Genomic DNA, 8206 nt, shown 5'->3' with positions numbered 1-8206 from the left:
AATGGGGGTGGGAGGCAATAAAGTGTAATGGCCAAGATTGTAGGCTCTAACATCTCACAGAGCTGGGTTCAAACCTCAGTCCTTTCCCCTACTAGCTGTGTGAAATTAGAAAAGCCACTTACCCTTCCTGGCCCTCAGTTCCCACATCAATAATATGGGAACAAGACTATTGTCTCACCAGATTTTTCTAAGGAATAAAACAAGTGACATTTGTGAGGTGTTTGACACAGTGCCTGGTGGCACTGTAAGCAGTCTAAATAAGGTGGATATTTTAAATAAAAAGAAGAAAGAAGAAAATGAAAAATTATATAATCCCACCACCTAAACACAACCATTTTATGACAACTTTCCTTATGGTTAAAGACAGTTCTTATTCTCCCCCAGGTCTTCATATCTCGGAGTTCAATCTCCCCAGGACCTGAGCCAGTATCACACAGAATGGTAACAATTGGGTTGAAATAGGTACCAAGCCATTCTGGTCATCCTCCTGGATCCTTTCCAGTTTATCAGTGGCTGTTCTCCTTAAATATGGTTCCTTGCTCAGCTGGCAGCTTGCTTCTCCCTCTCCCTCTGTCTCTCCCCCTGCTCATGCTCTCTCTCTCTCTCTCTCTGTATTGCTGTGCTTCAAATGAATAAATAAAAATATATATATATATTTAAAAAAAAAAGATTAAATGAGGTTCTGAAGATGGTTTCCTAATCCAGTGGTATTGGTGGCCTTATAAGAAAAGGAAGAGAGAGATGGCTCACTCTCCACATGCGTAAACCAAAGAGAGGCCATGTGAGGATAGAGAGAGGAGGCAGCCATCTGCAAGGCAAGAAGGGAGTTCTCACAAGGAACTGAAGTGACTCGCACCTTGGTTGTGTACCTCTAGTATCCAGAGCTGTGAGAAAACAAATTTCTGTTGCTTACTCCACCCAGTCCATGATATTTTGTTATGGCAGCCCAAGCCAACTAAGACGACCACCTCTGTAACATTCTCCATAGCTCACAGAATAACAACCCTATTCAGAAAGGGAGCAAATTAGGTTCAGCAAGATCTTCTTTTCATGAACTGACTCTGACTTCCAGGAACAAACCCTCTTATCTAAGTGCTTGTAAAACAACAATTAAATAATGATTTCTAGAGTTTTTCATGGTATCAACATTAAACATTAAATATATACTGGCTTGCAGTTTCAAGAAGACACCTTATTTTCCTTTCAAAAATCCAAACTTTGGTCCATGTCTTCTTTTCTGACAATATTCCAGATCAAGATGATTCCTGGTATTTCCATAATCACCTCCACCATTTCTTTCTGTAGCTTGTGATGCAGCAAGGGTATGATTATGTAAGTAAAAGCTTTCTAAGTTTTAGATTCTTCATATCTCATCTTTGTATCACCTGGGCCCAGCACAGTGCCTGGTTTGGGGTAGGCACTCAACAACTGTTTACTCAAACGAAACTGATCTTACTGAAGGAGGGATGATGTTATCTAGTTTGCCAACAACTCAGAGAGTTGTTGAAAGATTCAAGATATGATGAATGTGGGCATACCCAGTAAACTATACAGCATCATACAAAGAATTTCAAATTGTAGGTGCCTAGGGGAGCCTAGCAGAAAACATAAATGGGTAACACCTTAGGACTGTAAGAGTTATTATGGAGTGGATCACGCCACACTAGAGATTTTGTGATCCTTATTACAGAACACATTAATTAGAGTCAGGTAACTCTTGTACCAGATAGGCCTCAACATAACCACTGACTGGATCAAACATAAGAGATTGTTTCTTGCTCACAGAATCTTGTTCCACATTGGCTCAGGGTTGTGGGAAGAGGGAAGGGTGGATAAGGAGGTCTGCTCCACACTTTCATTCAGGGAAACAGACAACAAGGTTGCTATTATCTTTAACAGCTCTGCCCTGGTTATTTACATACAGCCAAGGGAAGAGCAAAGAGCTTGGAGGGTTGCTCATTCATGGTTGGTTTTTATGGGCCAGATGTAGAGGAGGGGCCCATAACTTTCATTCATATCTCACTGACTAAAACTCAATGACACGGGGCACCTGGGTGGCTCAGTTGGTTAAACATCTGCCTTCAGCTCGGGTCACGATCCCAGGGTCCTGGGATCGAGCCCCATGTCAGGCTTTCTGCTCAGCAGAGGGCCTGCTTCTCCCTCTCCCTCTGCGTGCTGCTCCTCTTGCTTGTGCTCTCTTTCTCTCTCAATCTGTCAAATGAATAAATAAAATCTTCAAAAAAATTAAAAAAAAAAACCTCGGTGACATGGACCCATACATTACTGCAATGAAGCCTGAGAAATGAATCAAGCTGTGTGCCCAGGAAGGAGCAGAAGTCATTTGCTGAATCGCCAGCCTGTCTGTGATTTTAAATCTGGGTAAACCACTAAAAATTTTTACAGACACTATCTGGCCAATGCTGCATGAGCCAAACAAATCATATCTGGAGGCTAAATGTAGCTCGGGGGCCTCGAGGTTGCAACTCTGCACTGTATATAAATGTTAAGCACCATTATTATTAGTTAAGATGCCATTCTTTGGGATAATGAGATCTGAACTCATTTAAAGTGGCACATGATTGCTTTAGAATACAGTGAGGTTTTTTTTTAACTTTTCATTCTTTTCATATGGAAACTTTCTAATTCCTGTACTGTCTTCTACATCATCTGCTAGACCACTGTCATTTGAAGGGCAGCACATAATAAAGTATGTATGCCATCACCGCGTCTCTCCCATGTGAACCTCCAGACCTTCCAGCGGTAACTGCCAGCCAGCTTCTCTCACTTGGAATCGCCCCCCTCACCCCTGCCAAAGTCTTTTGTGTCATGCTGACTGGGCAGAGGGCTTCTCCGGCTGTGGGGGACAATGAAGTGCAATAGGGGGAGGTATAGTGGGACAGCTTGCTGGAAATCACCTCCGTGCTTGCTGGCAACATCTTATGCTCCCCTCCTCATCCCACCTCTATCCTCTTTAGCTGTGGGTGCAGCATTTGCTGCTCTAAATCTATCATACTCTGGAAATGCCAACAGGAAATACAAAAAAAAAAAGTTACAGTTGAAAGGAAAGGAAATTGTAAATGTAAATTTTCATTTCTAGCTACTTGAAACCATCTCTGTCTCCAACCACTCGTTAGCAAGTAAACAGATGACTTTGTTTAAAGCTTGGATCTACTTTAAAGCAGCAAGAATTGCTAAGGAGGGGCGCCTGGGTGACTCAGTGGCTAAGCGTCTGCCTTCTGCTCAGGTCATGATCCCAGGGTCCTGGGATTGAGCCCAATGCGGGCTCCCTGCTTGGCGGGAAGCTTGCTTCTCCCTCTCCCACTCCCCTGCTTGTGTTCCCTCTCTTGCTGTGTCTTTCTCTGTCAAATAAATAAATAAAATCTTAAAAAAAAAAAAAAAGAATTGTTAAGAAAAGAGATGTGTCTGCTCTAGATTCCAATAGAATGGACCACTGACTAATGGACACTACCAAAATGAATGAAGGTTGTTTCCTTCAAAAAGCCCATAGTCTACAGGAAGTAAAAACAGATACATTTTTTTAAAAGGTTGTGTTACTAGGGATATATTGATAAGTTAAAAGGATAGATGAAAAAAATAAATCTTGAGAAAGATGTAAAGTCTTGATCAAAGTCTAATGTCGGCAAAGATGTGTCAACAGGAATGGTGCCCATTGGTAAGAGCAAGGGTAGGCGCAACCAGCCAGGAGGGCAATCCAGCAGTATGCATAAAATCTGTAAGTATATTTCTCTGATCCAAGTAATTTTACTTCAAATCATTTCTCTTAAAGAAATAATAAGATAGGGGGTAAATGTGTATATATAATTTCCATTTGATTATAGTGTGGCGTTTAATGGGGAAAATTGGAAACACTTGAATATTCATTTATAAGGAACTGATTAAATAAATTATGGCACACATATATAAAGAAATGCTATGTAATCATTTAAAAAGATGAGGCAAAACTATATGGGCTGAAATTTAAAGACATCTATTTACAGTAAATGATAAAAGGAGATTAATTAAGCATAGTATAATCTTAAATTAGAGCAAATGATATTTATAAAAGCATTAGAATGTCCAAAAGGATATTTACTTCATTATGTACCACAGTAAGAAGAGATGGTTCTAGGGGCGCCTGGGTGGCTCAGTTGGTTAAGCATCTGCCTTCGGCTCAGGTCATAATCCCAGGACCCTGGGATCGAGTCCCCCATTGGGCTCCCTGCTCAGTGGGGAGCCTGCTTCTCCCTCTTCCATTCCCCCTGCTTGTGCTCTCTCTCTCTCTCAAATAAATAAATAAAATCTTTAAAAAAAAAGAAGAGAGGTTGTAGGAATTGTCAGAGTTATAATTTTATCACCATCATTATGCTTATTATCATCATCATTATCAGTATCAACATTTGGGGGGCACATATTATGTATCAGATATTAATCTAGACAATTTACAAATACTACCTCATTAAATTGCTATGACAACTCTGTGAGTCATTATTATTCAGAATTTAAATGAAAAAATATGGTACAGAAAGGTAACCTGCCCAAGGCTAACAGTTAATGAGATACAGCGCTGGACTCAAACATCTCTGCCCAAAGAAGATCAGAAACTTTCTCAAGGTCACAGGTTCAGGATCTTAGTGTTTAGCTACTCTACTTATACTCACTCTAAAAGTAGCATAAGAAAAGGACCACTGTGGGGCTCCTGGGTGGCTGTCGTTAAGCATCTGCCTTTGGCTCAGATCATGGTCGCAGGGTCCTGGAATCAAGGCCCGCATCGGGCTCCCAGCTCCAAGGGAAGCCTGCTTCTCCCTCTCCCACTCCCCCTGCCTGTGTTCCCTCTCTCGCTTTGTCTCTCTCTGTCAAATAAATAAATAAAAATCTTAAAAAAAAAAAAAGAAAGAAAGAAAAGGACCACTGGATTTTCTCGAGACATCAAGGGCCAAGATTATTTCCAAATACTTGTGAGGTCTCTGAGGATGGGGCTCTTGTCTGCCTGTCCACCCTGTGTTTCCAGGGCCTAAAACAGAGCCTGACAATTGGCTCTACCATAAATGGTTGTTGAACGAACATGCTGGAGAAAGCATTTCATGATGACCTTACAGAACTCTTAGATTTGGGCCAGGGTCGGGAGTTAAAAGCGGCAGGGAAGAGCAGGGAGGACATATATTTCAGACAGAAGAAATTCTGTGAGTTCACTCACTGAGGCTGTGAATGGTGGATCCTAGAAAGGAAACAAAGTAGGGGTACTTGGCTGAACATTAAAGCACAAGAAAGAGGCTATGGAAGATAAGCTTGGGAAGTTATGTTAGCAGTAGGTGATAAAGGGCTTTGAATGGCAGGTAAAGGAGTTTAGATTTTAGCAAATAAAGAGGACTTTGTTACTTTTTTTTTTTTTTTTTAAGCAAAAGTTTGACAGACACAGAGCTGGGCATTAGTTAGCAAACAGCAAGATAAAATGAAGGAGAGAGAAACTAGGAACAAGAGATCAATTAAGAGTATTATCTAATGGTCCAGATGAGCGATTGTGAGAATCCAAGCTAACAAAGTCACCTGAGGATGGGGAGGAGCAGAAGGATGCAGAAGATACTGAAAATGTAGAATTGGCAAAAGTCTCTTTGGATCTGCTCTTATGGTTTTTAAAAACAATGGCTGTAAATTCTTTAACATTCCTCCCACTGGAGATGGGGTCTATGTCCCCTGTCTTGAACCTGAGCAGAGTAAGTCAGAAGAGAAACTGTGTGATTCCAAGCATAGGTCATAAAAGGGCACATGGCTCCCATGGCCGGCCACTGCACTACTGGTCTGACTACCTTGAGACCACCATCTGGAGAAGCCACGTGGGGGTGCTCCTTTCAACAGTCCCAGAAAAGCCGGGTCTCCCAGCTATCCTCACCCAAGCCCCAGAGTCTGTGAAAAAAGCTGTCTTGAGCCCCCCAGAACAGCCCACCTGGGAGCTGAGTATCACCCAACTGGCTGTGTTCAAGGCCAGTAGAGGTAGAAGAATTGCCCAGCAGAGGCCTACATGAATTCCTTACCCACAATACTGTGCACTATGTTAAAATTACTGTTCTTTCAAGCCACCAAGGTTTGGGAGTGATTTGTTACATAGTGATTGATAAACATAAGGCGATAGTATAATTTATCACCAAAACCAAGATATTTGGCGGAAGGCAGGTAGGTGTTAATAATAATGGCAAAGCAAGGGCTTAACTAGGATATGGTTGTCCTATCTATAAGCTTCTTGAGATCTTGTTCATTATTGTATCACCAGCATCTAGCATTGCCCATAAGCAGACCTTTACTGATTAAACCAGTCAATTTTTCTTTTTTAGTAATATATAACTTCACTAAAGGTTACAAATCTCAAGTGTTCACCTCAAGAAAATTTTAAATATAAATAGACCCATGCAAACACTACCCAGATCAAAATATAGAATATTTTCAACTCTCTTGAGGTCTCCCTTATGCTCTGACCCAGCCTACAACCCACTCAAAGGCAGCATGATTTTAATCTTTAACTCCATAAATCAGTTTTGTCTGTTCATGAACTTCATAAAAAAGAAATCATAGAGTATGTACTCACTTAAATTGTGTCTGGGAAAGTCAGTCATGTTGTTATATATAGACATAGATTGTTCTTTTTCATTGATATGTATAATTCCCCTGTATGACTATATCACAATTTACTTATCCATTCTACTGTGGATGAAGATGTGGGTTAATTGCTCTTTGGGCTATTATGAATAATGCTGCTCTAAACATTTTTGTACATCACTTTTGATCCATCAGCTGACAATTCAATAAGCTCCTCTTTTTTATTTTACCAAACTTTTAGAAATCACTATCAGATTCATTCACTTTATCAATACCTGGGAAGAACCTTAAAAATTTTACCAACATTTAGCAAGCAATTATTAATTTACCTCTTATTCGTTCACTGGAAGTGCTAGAAAGGCACTTTTTTTTAACCCAGTATATGCAGAAGGGGGGAGAGGAATTACAATAGTGTTATTTTCAAAATACCTTTGTCAATATTATATTGTCCCAAGTTAATTGTTTACAGAACCTACTTTCACTCTCAAGAATGCCCCTGTTTGGATGATAAGTTTTATGGTCACCTGAATTTCTCTACTCCAGGCAACACACCATAGTAAGATCTATACTGAGTGAAAAACATGCCTTTCTTGTATAAAGTGGAAGGAATACATAACAATAGTGAAGGTGGTTTGCATGTGTGTTCTCAGGAAAACTGGTTTTAGGAAAAAAGTATATGTGGAAGTTGAAGATCTAAATATTGATCCCTTTAAAGTGTTTTTGTCTATGGACCACTTGGAAAATCTTTTCCATACACAGAAGTTCTTGGATTCGATTATGAAAACGACTATCTCAGTTCATCTAAAGTAGAACTGCCTCAGAGATCAGACAACAGAATTCACTAATTTAAAAAAAAAATTTAGGGGCGCCTGGGTGTCTCAGTCATTAAGCATCTGCCTTTGGCTCAGGTCATGATCTCAGGGTCCTGGGATTAAGCCCTGCATCAGGCTCCCTGCTCAGCAGGAAACCTGCTTCTCCCTCTTTTGTTGAATTGTGATACCTTTCAAAAAGCCATTCATTCATTCATTGACAAATACTCCTTGAGCACCAAGAATGGACCAGGCATGGAACCAGACCCTCAGAAGACAGCAGTGAACAAGGCCAACACATCCCCACATGCCAGAAGTTTGTGGTCAATGGAAAATGCCAGAGACATAAAGAGGATTGATGTGACCAAGGAATCCTAGAGAAAGAACTTCAAGAAGAGGATTTTCAATAAATTTCCAGCTATCCCCACATTGAAAATGTCCAATGAAATGAAAAGGACATTTTCATTGCTTTGGTTTACAACTTAAAGAAAAGACATGTCTTATTCAAGTGTATATAAATACATGTTTAAATGTAATTTGCTGATTAAAGCCACTAGCCCTGTACTAGACAACATAACTGACCAATGTGGACCCGGGATCCTGCAATGTTGTTGCTTAGAGTCCTGTTTGCATTTGTATTGGGGTTTGCATTGTGTATTGCCTGTCAATGAACTTGATAGATATGTTCAGATTTTTACAGATTCTACTTTTAAAATTAGGAGGAAAGTAATATTTCACATATTAGCACTTAAAACCAAAGCCATGGTGTTTTATTTAAATTTACACATTATGATCCTTCATAGAGCTAT

Source organism: Leptonychotes weddellii, chromosome 4 (genome assembly GCF_054177405.1).
Source record: "Leptonychotes weddellii isolate Sample4059 chromosome 4, ASM5417740v2, whole genome shotgun sequence".
Classification (NCBI taxonomy): Eukaryota; Metazoa; Chordata; class Mammalia; order Carnivora; family Phocidae; genus Leptonychotes; species Leptonychotes weddellii.
This window is presented reverse-complemented; position numbering follows the sequence as displayed.